The following is a 15,641-nucleotide window of genomic DNA, read 5'->3' on the forward strand; positions in this document are numbered from 1 at the left end:
TGCCCTTCGCTGCCTGCGCGCAGGAAAACAGCGCCCGGCCCGAGCGTGAGGTGGCTCTTTGCGGCGTGAAAGTTATTTCTGTGCGTCCGGTGTATTTTGTGCCCCGTTGGCCGGAGGTTTTGCGTGGTTTGGCTTTAAACGGCTGTGGCTGGACTCTGTCAGAATGCAGGTAGCGCTTCAGAGAGCCCTTTGAGACTTTGAATTTATTAACGAGCTGTTTTGGAACGATTTTAGAGCAGTCAGTGGGTGTCTGCACAAGTTTCGAGTTCTTAAACAGCTTTAGAGGAACGGTCGCTATTTAAATCCTTGTACGTAATGGTGGAATGGTTGAAGAGGGTTGCTTAAAAATCTTTTTATGTTAACATGACCAGGTAGGTCAGCCTGCCTTTCCCCGCCCCCGAGGTGTGAGTGACACAAGTGTTAGTAATGTTGATAATACTCTGAAACGTTGCGAGTGCCTGAGCAAAGTGTGGAAACAGCAGCGGGGGGGAATGGAGATGAGATAACAGCTGAGATAATTGGGGAGCCATCAAGGCTGAGTTTACTGCAGAGTTGACATTGCTTCTATAAAAAATGTTAGGTGTTATGAAAAAAAAGCTTATGCAAATGTTATTTTCATGAATGACTGTGGCTGGTATTTCAGCGAAAGGTTCCCTGTGCTTATCCATTTGGAGACCGGTATTTCAAACTTCCAGTCTCTGACTCAGGAAGGAAACAGGTGTAGAGCAGTGGTAGGAAGAAATAAAATTCCCCAGATTTAAGAGGAGCAGCTTTTCCTTTTGCATTCTTTCTCATCATTTCTAGAGAAGAGTCCCTTAAGAAGAACTTTTTGAAGTTTTGTATTTTTGTATTTAGAACAGAAAGGCTTCAGGTGATACTTCCCTATCTTTCTTTTTTCTTTTTCTTTTTTTTTTTTACAGCTGTTAGTAGCAAAGTGCAGCCTCTGCACTTTATATTTGTCTGTTTTATAGCCTTCATCCTATATGACACAGAAGTTTCCATTGCAGATATCATACGAGGACCTAAAGGGAAAATATGCAGGGAACAGATGTCATTTTAAAGGAAAGCAAGTCCTGTTTTTTCTGAGGGTGTCTCAGGAATATGAGGAGCAGAATGCAGATGTGAAATACAACAAATCAGATGGGAGTGCACACTTTCTGAATGTTAGGAAAAATACTTTACTTGGAGAATATTTGCACGGTATGGTCACCTTGTCTCACAGATGGGACTGTTTGTGTACATGTGGTGTTACTGCCTCTCGAAATTCCTGTTTTAAATTAGGAAATTAAGTCACCAGAGAAAAAACAATGTGCACTAGCATTTTCATGAAATGTAAACAGTATTTCAAGGGTCGTGGGATACTTATTTTTAATACTGAAAAATGTTGGATCTGTGAATTTCTTCAGGAGTGTGGGTTCTCAGATAATGTTCTTCTTGCCTTTACAAAGTTAAGTTGCCTTTTTATTTTTTTTTAATGTCAGTGTTACAAGTTGTTTGAAGTTAGTTGTGTAACTGCTGAATTGACTTGGTTGTGAAGTGCAGTCCAGGGTGTGCTTTGTTTGTTTGTCAGTATGAAGAGGTGGGAACAGGGCTGACTGTTCAGCAGAGCTGAAACATAAAGCACCTCTCTCTAGTGGAGTAGGTGCTCACATGGACACAGGTTTTCCTTATGGCTTTGGAGAAACACAAAGAGGGGATGGCTGTTGCTCCAACTTATCCAGGGAAAGGTCACAGTTACTGAGTTTTGCAGTCGATGAGGTAGTGTGTGTACCAGGAACTTTGTTTGGGATTTGTTAAGTTTTACATTAATTTATTTGTAGAGGGCAGGAGTGGTTTAGTTTTCGTTCTGCAAACTCAGCAATGTAAGCAGACGTTTTACTGTCACTTACATAGTGACCAGGATGCCAACTGAATCATGTGGCTTTTGTTTCAGCGAGAGTAATTGAACTGCATGTGCTCTTTGCTCCTCAGATTTGATGAAAAGCAGTGAAGTTGGCAGAAATGTGGTCCTGCTCAGGATACTTCACGAATGCCAGGATGTTGTTTAACTTGTGTGCTGTAACTTAATATGTTCCTGTGAAAATGTGCCAAACTTTAATGAGTTACTGTATGGTCAGAAGATAAATTTACATTTTTGGGAGTGGATTTAGGTAGAGATTGATAGTGGCTAAGTGTCCACCGCCCCATACATGTATGTGCAAACACTGTGCAGACCTCAGAGTTCTAGGGCTGGTTCACAGGGCTGTGAGCATGACAGTGAGTGGGGAGGGAAGCATATTGGCTTCATTAATCATAGATATTAGTGATCAGGCTCTATCACTCCAAACTGGAAATTCTTGATTAAAGTGTGCTTAACTATTTCAGTTCCTACCTTCTCCCTGGCCTGCAGCAGCATGGGGAGAAGAATTTTTTATACTTTATGCTACTTAGACCTTTCTATATTTAAACAGCAGAACAGTTCTGCAAAGTGTTGGTGTGTGCAGTTCCATAAAATGACTAATCTGAAATAGTTGCACTTCCAAGGTCTGTCTTAACAAAAATCCTTTGAACCAGTGCAGCCAAACATAACTGAGGTTTTCTGCAATAAATGATGCTCAGAAAGAAATATTTTACAGTCTGTGACCTTGTGCCCTGGGGACTGCTGTACACAAGAGTTCACCAGGAGTTACTGAAGTTCTGGGATTTATAGTCATTCCAACAAAAATGCCAGTGTTGGTTTGGTTGGGCTTTTTTCTCCTTGAATCTTGTGATCGCTTCCAGTTCAGTGTTTTACACAGTTTTATCCTCCACCCTGAAAGGAGCATCACAGCTTCATGGTGTGATGCTGGTGACTCTTAAGGAAAGGGGTGGGTGGGTGTGTATAATGTTGTCTAAATACAAGTCCCTGGTTTTAGGAATCCACTTCTTCCAATACAGGAAGAAATTAAGATTTTTAATTTGATTTCCCTTGGAGCAGTTTATTTTCAGTGTCAGGTCTAGGTTTAGGTGGACTGTGAGTGTCAAGCATAGTAAGGGCCAGGAGGGCAGTGGGGGTAGAGGTTTGGGGTGACAGGAGTGGCTTTTCTGGATATCTCTGTGACCCCCACGGTGTAGTTACAACATACAGAGCATGTGGCAATGAGCATCACTCTTGGAATTTTGTCATGTTCAGTTTGTGATGAAAAACTAACTTGTAAATAAAGGACTGAGTCTGCCAGGGAGGTACATGGTATTTTTCTGGGCACAGAAATTATTTGCATTCACAAAGTTGCTGTATGGTAAAGATTACAACAGGTCTCCAGCCTTTCAGCAGAGAGGAGTGTTTTGCCATTGTATTACAATGCGTCACCCATCATCAAGGGATTAATCAGGGCTCACGTGAGATGGTCTAAAAAGACCTTTGATGTTAATCTTAAAAAAACTCAGCAAGGAAGTCTCATCCTGAAAATGTTGAATGTGTTATGATCTTGCCTGTTAGTTTGGCAAAACTGTCTTTCCTATGCTTTGAACTCTAGTTAAAAGTAGAGAAACAGGTTAATGGCAACTTTCATGTCTTCGGGTTGACTGGGCCTTATGGAATGTATCCTACAGTATTTAGGGAGCTGAGAGCCTGTGGGGGTGGGAAAAGTTCCAGAATGCTGAGGAGCTGAGGTGCACTTTCCCTCACAACATCCAGAAAAAAGGCAGGACTCGGCTGTCTTCAAGGGGAGCACATTCACGTCAGGGACTCTGTCCTGGATGGTGTACTTTTTGGTAGTTTCACTTCTCTGTGTTGAAATAACATTCTTACTGAGCACACAGATCTTGACAAATTCAGTAAATGGTCTGAAATCAATAGGATTGGTTTCAGCCATTTTGGTGTAGATGGGTTCAAATTACTGTGTTTTGGTACAGTGCCTACGCAGACAAGTAGCAGCTGCCTGGGCAGCAGTTCTGTGGGGGAGTATCTGGGGGCTGTAGTGGTTCCTAAATTATCGTGAGTCAGCAGCATCACTGTCATGAAAATTCAGTGGAACGTACAGAGGCATTTTAAATAAGGTAATGAAGCAGTTTCTCCATTCTGCTGAGGAGTAGGTAGGTCTTCAGTAGTTACCTCGTTCAGTTTGGGATACTGTCATTCTTGGGAAGGTTATGGCTGTGTAATAAGGCCTGTAAAGAAAACAACAATGTCTGTGAAAGAGCCAAACCCAGAGTAAGGATTGGGGGGAAAATGGATTGTTTAGCTCTAGAATGGCTTTATACAATGTGTTTCATCAGATATCAGCAGGTGATATATAAAGCAGCTTAAAAAAGTTACCTGCAGGTGTGACTGGGAGGCAGCTCTGACATCCTGTCCCTGCCTGCAAGCTGTCACACTTGGTAGGTGGGTCACGTCATTTTTTTCATCGTTGGTGCTTTGAACTTAAAAGCTTGGAGCTTCAACAGTAAAATTTGACTGGTTGAGGGTGGGTTGTTTGGGTTTTTTTAAGAAGTGTGACTATATTTGATCCCAGAATATGATAATACATCCCTTTTCTGCTGCCAAACAGTGCTGTGATACAGGGTGGTCTGTGGGACTTCCCCAGGAAAAAAAAAAAAACACAACTGCTGAAGTTGCCTTTCAGTCAGGGAATACTGAGGTATTGGTCTGGAGAAAAGATGTCTTTAAAAGTATCTGCAAAGAGAATTTAGTCAGCTTGCCATATCCATCATGAGTAAAACAAGTAGTTATGGGTTGAAATTGCAGCAGAATGTGTTTAGGTGAGGCATTAGATGTGGGGACAGGCTTCCAAGCCATAAGAATAACCAAAACAGATTGTAGGGATATGCTGGCAAATGCTGGTTATGCTAATCTGGTTTGATTTACAGCTACCAAAAAAGTATTCCAGTGGGGGTATGTATAGCTTCATAATGAATTCCAGTCTGCTCATTACAGACTCATTTTTCTGGTATGTTTTGAGACATTTTAGGATTAATTTTCGGACCTCTGTAGCCTGAAGGTCACTATACAGATTGGTGAAGGGGAGCATTGCTTAGCTAATTTCAAAGACATCTAAAGGAAGAGGGTAGAGCTAAATTCTTTTAAACCTCAGGAAAAGGGGATGAATTATGTAGGCTGTGAAGATTTATTTTTTTTTTTTCCACACAGATGTTTTGCTGGTTTTCCCCTGGTTTATTGTAGGACACTAGGATAGAAGAATGACATTGTTTAACTCCTGGCCTGCACAGTGTACCTGCAGAAGAACAGCACAATAATTCTCTGCAAGATCTAAAGACAAAGCTCAAACCAGCTGGACAACATCTTGTCCATAACTCCTTGCTTTATTTTATCCCTGTGAGTTTCACAGACTAGATCAGAGAGAGACCTCCAGCAAAACACTGTGAACATGCAAAGAGGATATATCTCCCAGCTGCAGCAAATCATTAGATCACTAATTAGGATTAGGGATCCCTTTTCTACTTTTTTTTCTTTTAAAGCCAAGACCAAACAAGTGGAATATATATTATTTTTTCAATTTATTTTATATGTATAGGAGTTGTTTTAAACTGAATTGTCTTCAGTAACTTTTCTGCATTGAAGTTTGTTAATACTTCCTCAATCAGAGAAAGTGCTGAAAATGTTAAACTACTGGAATGAAAACCATTGCACGCAACGTAAACTTTACAAACTGTAAGGCAGGTGTTGTACACATGCTGAAAAGTGCTGAGTGAACATGTCTTTGTCAAGTCCTGGTCACGGAGAAATAAATGTGGAGTTTGATCATATTGTCCTGATGTTAAAGGGTTGGGAAATAATCCAAATGCAGGGAGGGGCAGAGAGGGAGGGTATGAGTTGTCCCTCAGTTCTGGGCGTGTTGTCTTGAGGAGGAAGTACCTATAATGGGAATGCACCTCCCTTCCCAGTTCGTAGTCCTGATCTTGTAGGACTCAGGTAATGGTTCTGAGGGGAAGAATTACTACAGTACTGGTAGAATTACTGTAGAATTACTGCACTACTGGAGAAAGGTCTCTTATTTCTGAATGTCCTCTGTTTATTTTGTTGACTTTCGATTCTCCTTCCTCTTTGCAAATACCTTCTCGCTTATCCTTCATCTGGAATGCAGATCCGTAATTCCCCCTACTTGATTTGTAGTCTCTCTTGCCTTGACACAAATATTTGATAAATAATCTGATTGCATTTGATGCTCTTTTCCAAAGGAAATAGGTTTTTCTCCACTCCAAATGGAATGTATTTAAATGTAAATGTGCTATAGTAGCAATAGTAACCCTGGGTAAAATACTGGGTTATAAAATACCCTTAGTGGGAAATACCCATCCCATTATTTTTTTAAGGTTCTGGAGAACTTCTTGCTTCACTTCTTCTTACGCTCTGTCCCCATCTCTGGGAGACAGGTAGGCAGGAGGTATGTAGCATGCAGCAGGGATAAGCCAGTAATTACATATTTGCAATTCTTTCCTGATGATGAGGAACATTATCCTGATGTGTACTACTGAGCAGTAGAAGCAACTTTGTTCCTTTGGGCTTTGGGCAGACTGTGCAGATGAGCTTTTCGTTGCTCTTTCACTCATTCTGTCATGAGGTTTTGGGGAGGAGAGTGGCACCTTTAAAGGCAGCCTTGACAAGGGGTTGTGCTTTCCAAGGTTTCAGGCAGAACAGAACCTTATCTTGACTTCAGATACTTGCAAAAGGTCTGTAGATCGAAGTGCACAACAAAATAGATGTTTGATTTTGTTCCCTTCAAGAGCTAAAAAGACCTTTCAATTTAATTAAAATGAGCAAAATAACTTCTCCAGACTTAAAATACCTTATTTAGTAAGTGCTAAAGCTGTGTGAAAGTTTAGAACATTATTCACATTTAAAGCCTAATACTATTTAAAATGTGCTTCTTTGTTTTGTATCAGTAGTTTCAACAGATACACTTGTTTGAGAGAAGGGTGTACAATCCCTGAAACCTTACCCCCTGCAGTAGGGCAGAGCAAGTGAGCAGGTTTTAATATTTCAGGTAAATACTGCAGTTCTCTAACATTAACAGCACTAAAGACAGTTAAAGGGTCATTGGAGGGAAGTGGAATTCTAAGAGGCACAGGAGAGAGGCATAAGGGGTGACAGCATTGCCAGCAGCTGCATAATATGAAACATCCGGGAATAATTGTTGGAAGGCATGATATCTAGAAAGTCTGTGCTGTCCCTATTCTATGCTTCTGAGGAGTTGAGCCTTTTAGATTTTACATGCTTAAAATGACCTTATCTTGGTACTCTTGATACTTTGATGAGTGAACTCACCAAAACCCCCTGGAACACGGTTCATTTGTGGTGTGTCACACTTGCTGGCTGAGGCCCAAAGGCTTATCATCTTACACAGGCCTCTGTACAGGTTCCCCAGATGCCTCCTTTTCCAAAATGTGCTTTGGGCTTTTGAGTCAAATTCAGCTTGCTTCCAAAGACAAGCTTGCTGCCTTTGCTTTCTGTGGTTTCCTCAGTACTGCTGACCCAGTGGTGATGTGGTAACCTGGCTGGCAGAAACTTGGATCAGCTGAGGCTTGGAGGGCAGGTATCAGTCAGTGAATAGCATTTCTAAAGATGATGGTTTTGCCAGTGGTGTTTTCTTGTTTGATGTAGAACCTTTCCTACGTCACAGTCCTAGAATTCACTTTTCTCTGTGATTTGGTTGTTACTCTTGTCTGCTCTGGTGTCCTTGATTGCTGTTATGAAAGAAAAAAATCATTTCCTTACCCACTGCACTCTGGATCTCAATATGTGTTTACAAGACCAGGCTGTTAAGGATTTGGACAGTACATGGTTGTGTGGGAGCATGTTTTTGTCCAGGAATTTTGAAGGAGGTAGGATTCGGTCAGTGTGACCTTAGAGAAGTGGAAAGTAAGTATGTAAAGGGACAGTTTGTTTGTGAAGCAGAGAAAAGGGGGTTAGGACATAGATGTGTCCGTGTGGACCTTTCTTAACCTATTTCCAGTTCATTTAAATTAGTCATCTGGGTTGCATAAGTGGTCAGGTATGTAACAGCATGATTTTCCCCACCCCTAGCCTGTTACTCTGGAAGGACTTTTGTATGGCCAAGCTTCTGGCGTGTTTTCAGCTGGGAATATATAGATTTGCAGTGTTGTTTCTAGAACACAAAACGTTGAGATGATTCTGCAAGATAGATTCATTTGCTTTAAACTTGAAAAACAAGGTCTTAATCTTTCAGTAATAGCTCCTTTTCACTAAAACTTTTAATATCTCTGTCTGGGAAGATTTTGTTTTAGTACATGATTAACATTTTAATCCATCATTTAGTGCTCTAAAATGGGCTCATATTTCTGTAATTCTAGAAAACCTGGTGTGAGTGATGTTCTGCATTTTCAGATGCTGGGTTTTTTTCAGCAGCCAGCTGCCATTGAAACAATGTTTTCAGCAGTGTTTTTAACTAATAGGACTGTCCTTTACCTTCAGGTAACCATTTTGGAGGGCTAGTTGTGTGATATAATGGAAAGAACAAGTACTGATGGCATATCTGAGATTTAGTTGTTCTGGTTCCTGATACCTGGGGTGTGTGAGCACTACCAGTTGTACGTGCCAGTCCGGAACATCTACATTTGTCCTCTCCAAAGGTGGCTGTTTTTCAGTCGTGTAGACAGGCTGGAGGTGTGTCTAGACAATTGTATTAATGGAAGTGAAAGCAAAATGAAAGTAAGTTTGTTTTGTAGACACTTTATGTAGGTGAACTGCAAATAAATGATCTCACCTCGAGAAGATGCGGCTCACCAGTTGTTATGACGACTGTTGAACCAGTTATGCTGCACTCATGTCTTTTATAGTAAGGCCTCCTAATGCTTGCAAGGTCGAAGCAAGATTTATAGTTACATTATAAATGTAATTCACTGGCAGGGGTTGCCCAGAGAAGCTGTGGATGTCCCATCCCTGGCAGTGTTCAAGACCAGGCTGGTCTAGGTGTCCCTGCCCATGGCAGGGGCGTTGAGAGCTCGGTGATCTTTAAGGCTGTGTGCCCAAATACAATTTTTTAATTCAATAAAATGTTTATAGTAGTAAGACCAAGTGATCTTCTTGGGGTTTTTTGGACTGTTATTGTGGATAACTGGATAATGAAATTTCACGTGAGGCTTTTTGATACTCTTAAGGAAGTCAGTAGCATGCTTTTGACTCTTGGGTTGGGCTTCAGGCTGTGACTCCCTATTTCTGTAAATGTGTTGGGTGAATCAGAAGTTGTTAGAAAAAGATCATATTCTAGTGAATGCATATGGTATGAATTCTTTATCATAAACTAACTTACACCTATTCAATGACACTACTCTGAAGAGTAACGAAGTGGAAAGTGGCCTGTTTTGTGTGTTTAGGCATATCTGCTTGATTAAATAACTTTAATGGAGCTTCACTGAAAGAAATTTGATGAGGGAAGTAAATTCTGTTCTGCCTTCTGCGTCCATTAAATTGTTCACTAATTTTTCTGAATGCTTTTGCAACCCAGCTGACATCTGATCTTTAGGAATATTACTGAAATCCAAATTGACTTGGCTGGTTAGAAAAACAAATCTCTATTTTTTTTTTTAAAGTAAACTTGTTTTATTTAGAGTAACAGATAGAAATGTAGTGAACTGAATTTGTGGCAGGGATAGACAGGTGACCTTTTACAGCTGCTATAGCTGGGTTGATAAATGTGTGATGAAGGGTAAAAGTTTACTTTTATACTGGTTTTCCACTAGAGGCTCCATGTCTCTGGGATTTGCTGTTGGAGGAGAGGAGAAATTGAATTAGAGGGATTAATTAATAGGATCCTAGACAGCAGGGTTGAAGAGACTTGGGGAGGTTTGCAGGGTACAGTGAAGCAGGAAAAGCACCCAGTAAAGTATGTCCATTTCAGAAATGTGCACTGCAGTTCATAACGTGGACAAAGGCTGGAAACCCTGGTTCCAGGTATTCCCAGAGAGGTGGTGTGCTGGAACAGCACAGCAGGGGATCTCATAACTCAGGGCAGATTGCTGGGCTTTTACAGTCTGGTAGGCCAAGGCCAGAGGAGATGGGAGAAGAAGTAATAGGAGAAATGCAGTGCTGCTGAGGGTAGTCTGTGCTTTTTCTTAGAACTTGTGAAACATCTTGATCCTTTTGCAGTGAGTAATTCATAGCTCAGTGGCTTTGCTTGTCTTTAACTGGTCTCTCTAGTCTCATGTTCTGGTCCATGTAGGTCTTCACATATTGAACAGCTCCTTGGTTCCTACTGTCAGGTACATCTGAAAAGCTCAGCTTGAGAATCAAAGCTTTAGAAAGTGTGGTTTAGAGATTAACTCTGATCAAGTCTACGTTAGGAGTAGAAATTAAAGTTAAGAGAAGGCTGAAAACAACTGGGCAACTCCATTCAACTGTGGTGCAGCAAGAACTTTATGGATGGTGTACTGGAGAATGAGGGTTTGTCTCCGACTTTGAGTGTTTCTTTACTGTGGTCTGTGTCTCCTCTTTAAACTGAATATGCTTGTATGTTCCTTCCATTTTCATGTCAGTTTTTAATATTTGTTTAGACAAATGCACAATGAAATCTGGCAGTGTAAAAGAGCACCTGACAATTTTGTTTGACTCAGTGATAAATACCACTTCTGCTTGTGTGCAGAATGACACAGTGAAGGGTATTAAGTTATGAAAGTTAAGCATTTACCAAGGGGAAAAACGTACTTTTGGAACAATAAAATCTTATGAAAAAAGGTTGCTGTGAAGTAACAGTTAAGACATTTTTAAAGCTACATGTAAAAAATGATAGTTTAAATTATTTGTAAAGGTTAACTAGAACTGCTGACAAGTGGAACACAAGTGTTAATACAGAGTTTAATTTTATTTTTTTACTTAGATTACTTGCCAAACACTCATTTTGATCAGTGGAACAGTATTATGGGATAGTTGACAGCCAACCTTTTTTTCTTCACCAAAGCTCATTAATGCAGATTTCATTGTTTTGAAAGGAAGTATTCCTTTAGGGAATGTCTCGTTCAGTGATAGTAGTAGTAGTAGTAGTAGTAGTTTCTTTTTTCCTGGTTTGTATTACCAGAAATATTTCAAATTCGAATTCAGAGGGAATTAATTAAATTTACATTGACAAGCACTTTTGTTTCCTTTTTCCTGGAGTTGGGAGTGGCTACTGGTGATCTTTGTCCTTGTGTTTTCCACAGTGAAGCAGAGATCAGTTCAATTGAACTGTAAATGCAATATGAGAAGAGTTGAGTAGCTGGCAAAGGTCATTTCAGTTCTGTGTAGTAATAATAATAAAAAAGAAATAAGATTAGATATTTTGAAGAAAAGTTTAAAAATGTACAGTTTTTAGTCACTGGATAAATGGGCCATGGTCTCAAATCTTGAACACAATTTTGGTAACACTGTGTCTAAAGGACATGGTAAAGGCTAGTAAAGATGATTAGAGGTCTTCAGAATGCTTCCATGAATACTCTTCATTTGGAAGAGGGATGACTTAATGAGTCTGTGTGCCTTGTATAAAACCATGAGTACCATGAAAAACTCTTAGACTGGGGTTGGGCACTTTGGTAGCACGAGAAAATATGCAACTGAATTGAGGCTGACATTTTTTATAGCCACAAGTTGACTTCTGCACAAAGCACAAGTAAACTGTGCCCACTCTCATTTGGGAGGCAGGAATGTATAAATGTGTCTAAAAACAAAGCAACTGAACAGATTTACATGGAAGCTCTGACTGGTAATAAACTGTAGTACAGACTCTGGCTTAAAAGTCTAAGAAAGTATCCTGGGAGTCCTGATGCTATTTGCTCTTGTTCTTGCTCTTTTTTTCTCAAGAATTCATTGTAGGTTGTTGTCAGAGAAGGGAATTGAGAGACTTTGGGCCTTGCCCATTATGGTTTTGTGATGTTACTGTTGTCAGCAGTGTGGGAGGTTATGGGAATGGTCCCAGGCAGGTTGCACATGTGGTGTTGGACAGAATTTAGAGTGTGTGTGAGAAGGGGCTGTAAAACCCAGCACGTGGGATAATCCCAGAGACCAAAGGATTTCAATACTAGTATAATTTACAACACTTCATCCAACAAGGTTTTTGCTTTAGCAAGAAGTATTGCATTTGAATGTTGCATCTCTTGTTCTTTTTGTGCTTGTACATGCCCGGGAAGGCTGTGAGTGAAGAGTGGTGAATGTGCCTACTGGAATAAGGAGACAGGACTAGGAGCTGCCCTACATGCACATTAGACACTGCTGAGTGAACTGCCCTGGTCACTCATACTCACAGTGACATCAAAATAGCAGGTTGGGAGACCCAAATCTTCTGCAAGATCGTTTGTAAAATTGGTGGTTGGAGTTTTACAACAAGTTTCACCTTGGTTTTGACTGTGCTGAAATAAAAGGAAGCCTTGCAGCAACACAAGTTTTGCAAGCTGTTGATGTGCTTTCTTTTCAGTCACCCTTTCCAAACGTACTGGGAACCCTTTTTGTGAATGGAGCCTGAGCACTGTACTTCTGTGGTGGTTTTATTTTTGTTGTGTACTCAGACCTGGTTCTTACTTCAAAACTGTAATTCTGTGTTTGTTTATTTAGATACCTTAAACCCAGAGAACAGCACTCTGTGGGCTTTGCTCTCTTTAGGTTCATTTTTCACATTGCTGCAAATGGTTCTCAAGGTTCATCAAATCAACTTCTTAAATGATATGACTTCTGTTAATAGTTTGACACGGCCAAACTGCTCTAGAGTTTGTTCTGAAAAGCGCATTTATTCAGAAAGTAATGAATCTTGTTTAAATGTAGTCAGCTGCATTGACTTTGTCCCTGTTTTATCTTCTTACTGCTCAAATGTTTGGTAGCCGCCTCAGAAGGTCACATCTAAAGGAGTTCTGTACCTGTACAGATTTTCAGCATGATGGGAAGTCTGTTCTGTCTGCAGCAGATATTCCATTATGTCCCTATGCACAATAAAAAATTACCCTTTAATATAAAACCAGGTCTTTATAGATTAACACTTCAGTTGTTTGCAATGTGTGACACTTAGTAGCTTGTGGTATGGGGTAGGATTGCTCAGAAAGTTCCCAGGTCAGTGTTGTGTATAGCCATGACCACTCTGATTTTTCCTCATCTTGGAGACTGGTAGTTCCTATGGGTTGTGAGGCTGCTTGTTCTTGCTTTATCTTCAGCAACATGATCATGGCTCACAGCTTAGGTGCAAAAGTGTTTCCATCTTTCCAAACTCCTCTACGCAAGAGTAACATTTAGTTCCAGAAACAAAAAAAAATACATGAAAATGAGGGGATTTATTAGAGGGGATGACTCAGAGGATAAAAGGTGGTGATTCTTTTACTGTTCCCTCTGTGGTGTTTATTTTGAGCGCTGATCAAAATCACCTTAAAAACTTTCTTTTAAAAAATCCACATACTTAAGGCATGACATAAGTGCAATGAAAACCAAAACCGATGAAAGAGTGGAACCACATCCAAACAAAGAAAACAAACTCTGATAAGTCAAATATAAAGGCATAATAAGGCACACCTGAAGGGATCCTGAGAAACAGCTGATGCCATCAAAACAGTAATAAAACTTCTCAGATGTTTCAGGAGCAGTAAACTATCTGTTTGCTTCTGGTTAGGTAAGATGGTTCAAGGAAAAAGAGGTCATAGCAGAATAACTCAGGTTTTGTTGGTGGTGGTATTTTCTGTGGAGAAGTTAATGGAATACCAGCTGTATTACTGTCATCATCCTCTTGAGAGGGGAGTCTGGCTGTATTGGAGCAGGTGAGGAATGATAGGGGCACACAGAGATGAAGCTTGTGGAAGGGCCAAGCCTGCTTGCTGCCTGGAGTCTCATTTTAGCAGCAGGATTTAAAATTGCTATGAAGTGTGCAATCGCTTTCATCAGCTGCAAGCAGTTTCTCCACTCTTCCCTTTATTCTGATTCAGCTTGTTTTTGTTGCCCTTTTGTGAACTGAATCTGGGAAGTGATTAATTTAAAAATAAAAATCCCCTTTTCAGGTTTGTTTTTTTTAATTAGATTATTACAGGTTTTGTTTTGATCAAAGATCAAAAAGCTTTTGGCACTTGCACTATAGTTGCTCTATTTCCCTTTCTGTTCTTCTCTTTAGTCATACTTTGTCATGTTTATACCACTTGTATTGATGGAGTTTTGTTTGTTTTTTATAGTGACTACAGTTCCTGTCTCCCCTCTTTGATGGAAGAGGACTATGACCCAGAAGTGAACTCTCCACTGTAGAACAAGAAGCTCTTGTGGAATAATTGTGTCCCTTAATAAGCAGCACCCAGTCTACAAAAAATAGAGTAGAAGAGATTATTTTTGGACCTGGCTTTTTTTGTTCATGTGACCTATGTTTCAGCATGTAAATGGTGAAAAACAGGGAAAATATTTGTGCCTGCTTCTGAGCTTTATATCAAGTAGTGCTTAGCTCTGTGGAGCATTTACCAAGTTACAAGAAGACCAGAGTATATCCCAACATTCATTTTTTAAAGTACTTTACCTTTTTTTAGCAGATGTATGTGATAAAAATGAAGTTTATATTTTAAGATCGCTTCGGCAGATGCTTCTTGTTTAGATCTCAGCATTTAGGGCAAACATTTTTATGTAACATCCTTTTTCCAGAGTGTTTAGGTTGATCTGCTGCAGATCATGAACTGTCCAGCAGCCTTGAGTGTTCAGTGTTAACCATGATGTTGCTCTGAATGTTGTCATGCAGACTTGACAAACCTTTTTGTGATGTAAAGGCTGATTTCTGTACTACCACAACCAGAGGAAATTTAATGAGGTGAACGTGGGCGTGGCTTTTTTAAATATAAATTACCTTCTTAGGTATCCTTTTTTTTGTAGTGAGAGTGCAAAGAGAGGTTAAAATGAGCAGCTGAGGGGGTGAAGGGCACACTTGGCACGAAGTGCGGCCTCTCGTGCTCTGCTTTGAGACGCACTGTTGCCTCAAGGCTGGCCTTCCAGAATACTGGAGAAGGAAGGAACCCAGAGGTCACTGAAGCACACAAACTGAGGACATTGGACTGCAGAGCCCAAACTCAGGGTTAGTGATCATATGTACTTATTTTTTTGCTTGTACGATGTTGACTTGTTTATAGATAAAATTGAAAAATAAAGCAAAATGGTAAATCGGAGAACCTTCCACAAAAAGGCGGAATTCAGTTACACAGAGCAGTGAAATATTCCTCATTTTGAGCCATGAAAATTGCTATGATATGTTGGAAAGAACAATTTGATTTTGGATTCATCAGTGAGACACCTCTGCTGGTCTTCAGTTGAACTTCCATTAAGATCCTTCCAGCAGTTTGTGTTCTGTTCCTCATCATCTGCTTTCTTAGCAACGGAAGCAGTGTCAGCATAGGATATTCCCTGGTGCATGGGAGTTGGTGGATCTGGATACAGTTTTACTTTGGGGGTGCAGGAGCTGAGGTGTGGTTGTCTTTCAGGTCTCTGAATGTCTCTTAACATCACTGATTTGTCATACTTGATTTACAGCCTCTGGAATAAAACATGCAGTGATCACCCCTTTGTAGATTATGGGGCAATGAAGGATTGTACCTCAAATTCTGGCATGTCTGTGCATTGTGTGGCTTTTCTATGCTGTTTGTTCCATTTTCTTCCCACCTCCACGCCCATTCTATCATGAGCTTCATGGGTGTGTTAATTGTAAACAGGAAGTAAGTGGGAATGTTGAAGTTCTTAC

General features: G+C 40.3%; 1 protein-coding gene across 3 annotated transcripts in view; it reads left to right on the forward strand.

The window, feature by feature from the left end:
- The first annotated feature begins 54 nt into the window (after positions 1-54).
- The window catches only part of GPBP1L1 (GC-rich promoter binding protein 1 like 1), a 30,606-nt gene continuing 15,019 nt past the window's right edge, over positions 55-15,641 (forward strand). The window contains exons 1-2 of one of the 3 annotated variants that reach the window (XM_018072200.2): positions 55-169; positions 14,104-14,981. The gene's annotated coding sequence lies outside the window, so the exon portion shown is untranslated. Of the gene's footprint in view, positions 170-7,493; positions 7,512-14,103; positions 14,982-15,641 lie in introns of those variants that run through there. The other 2 variants (XM_008924345.3, XM_018072199.2) reach the window with 2 other exon arrangements.

Source organism: Manacus vitellinus, unplaced genomic scaffold, assembly GCF_001715985.3.
Source record: "Manacus vitellinus isolate BGI_N305 unplaced genomic scaffold, ASM171598v3 scaffold_21_pilon, whole genome shotgun sequence".
Classification (NCBI taxonomy): Eukaryota; Metazoa; Chordata; class Aves; order Passeriformes; family Pipridae; genus Manacus; species Manacus vitellinus.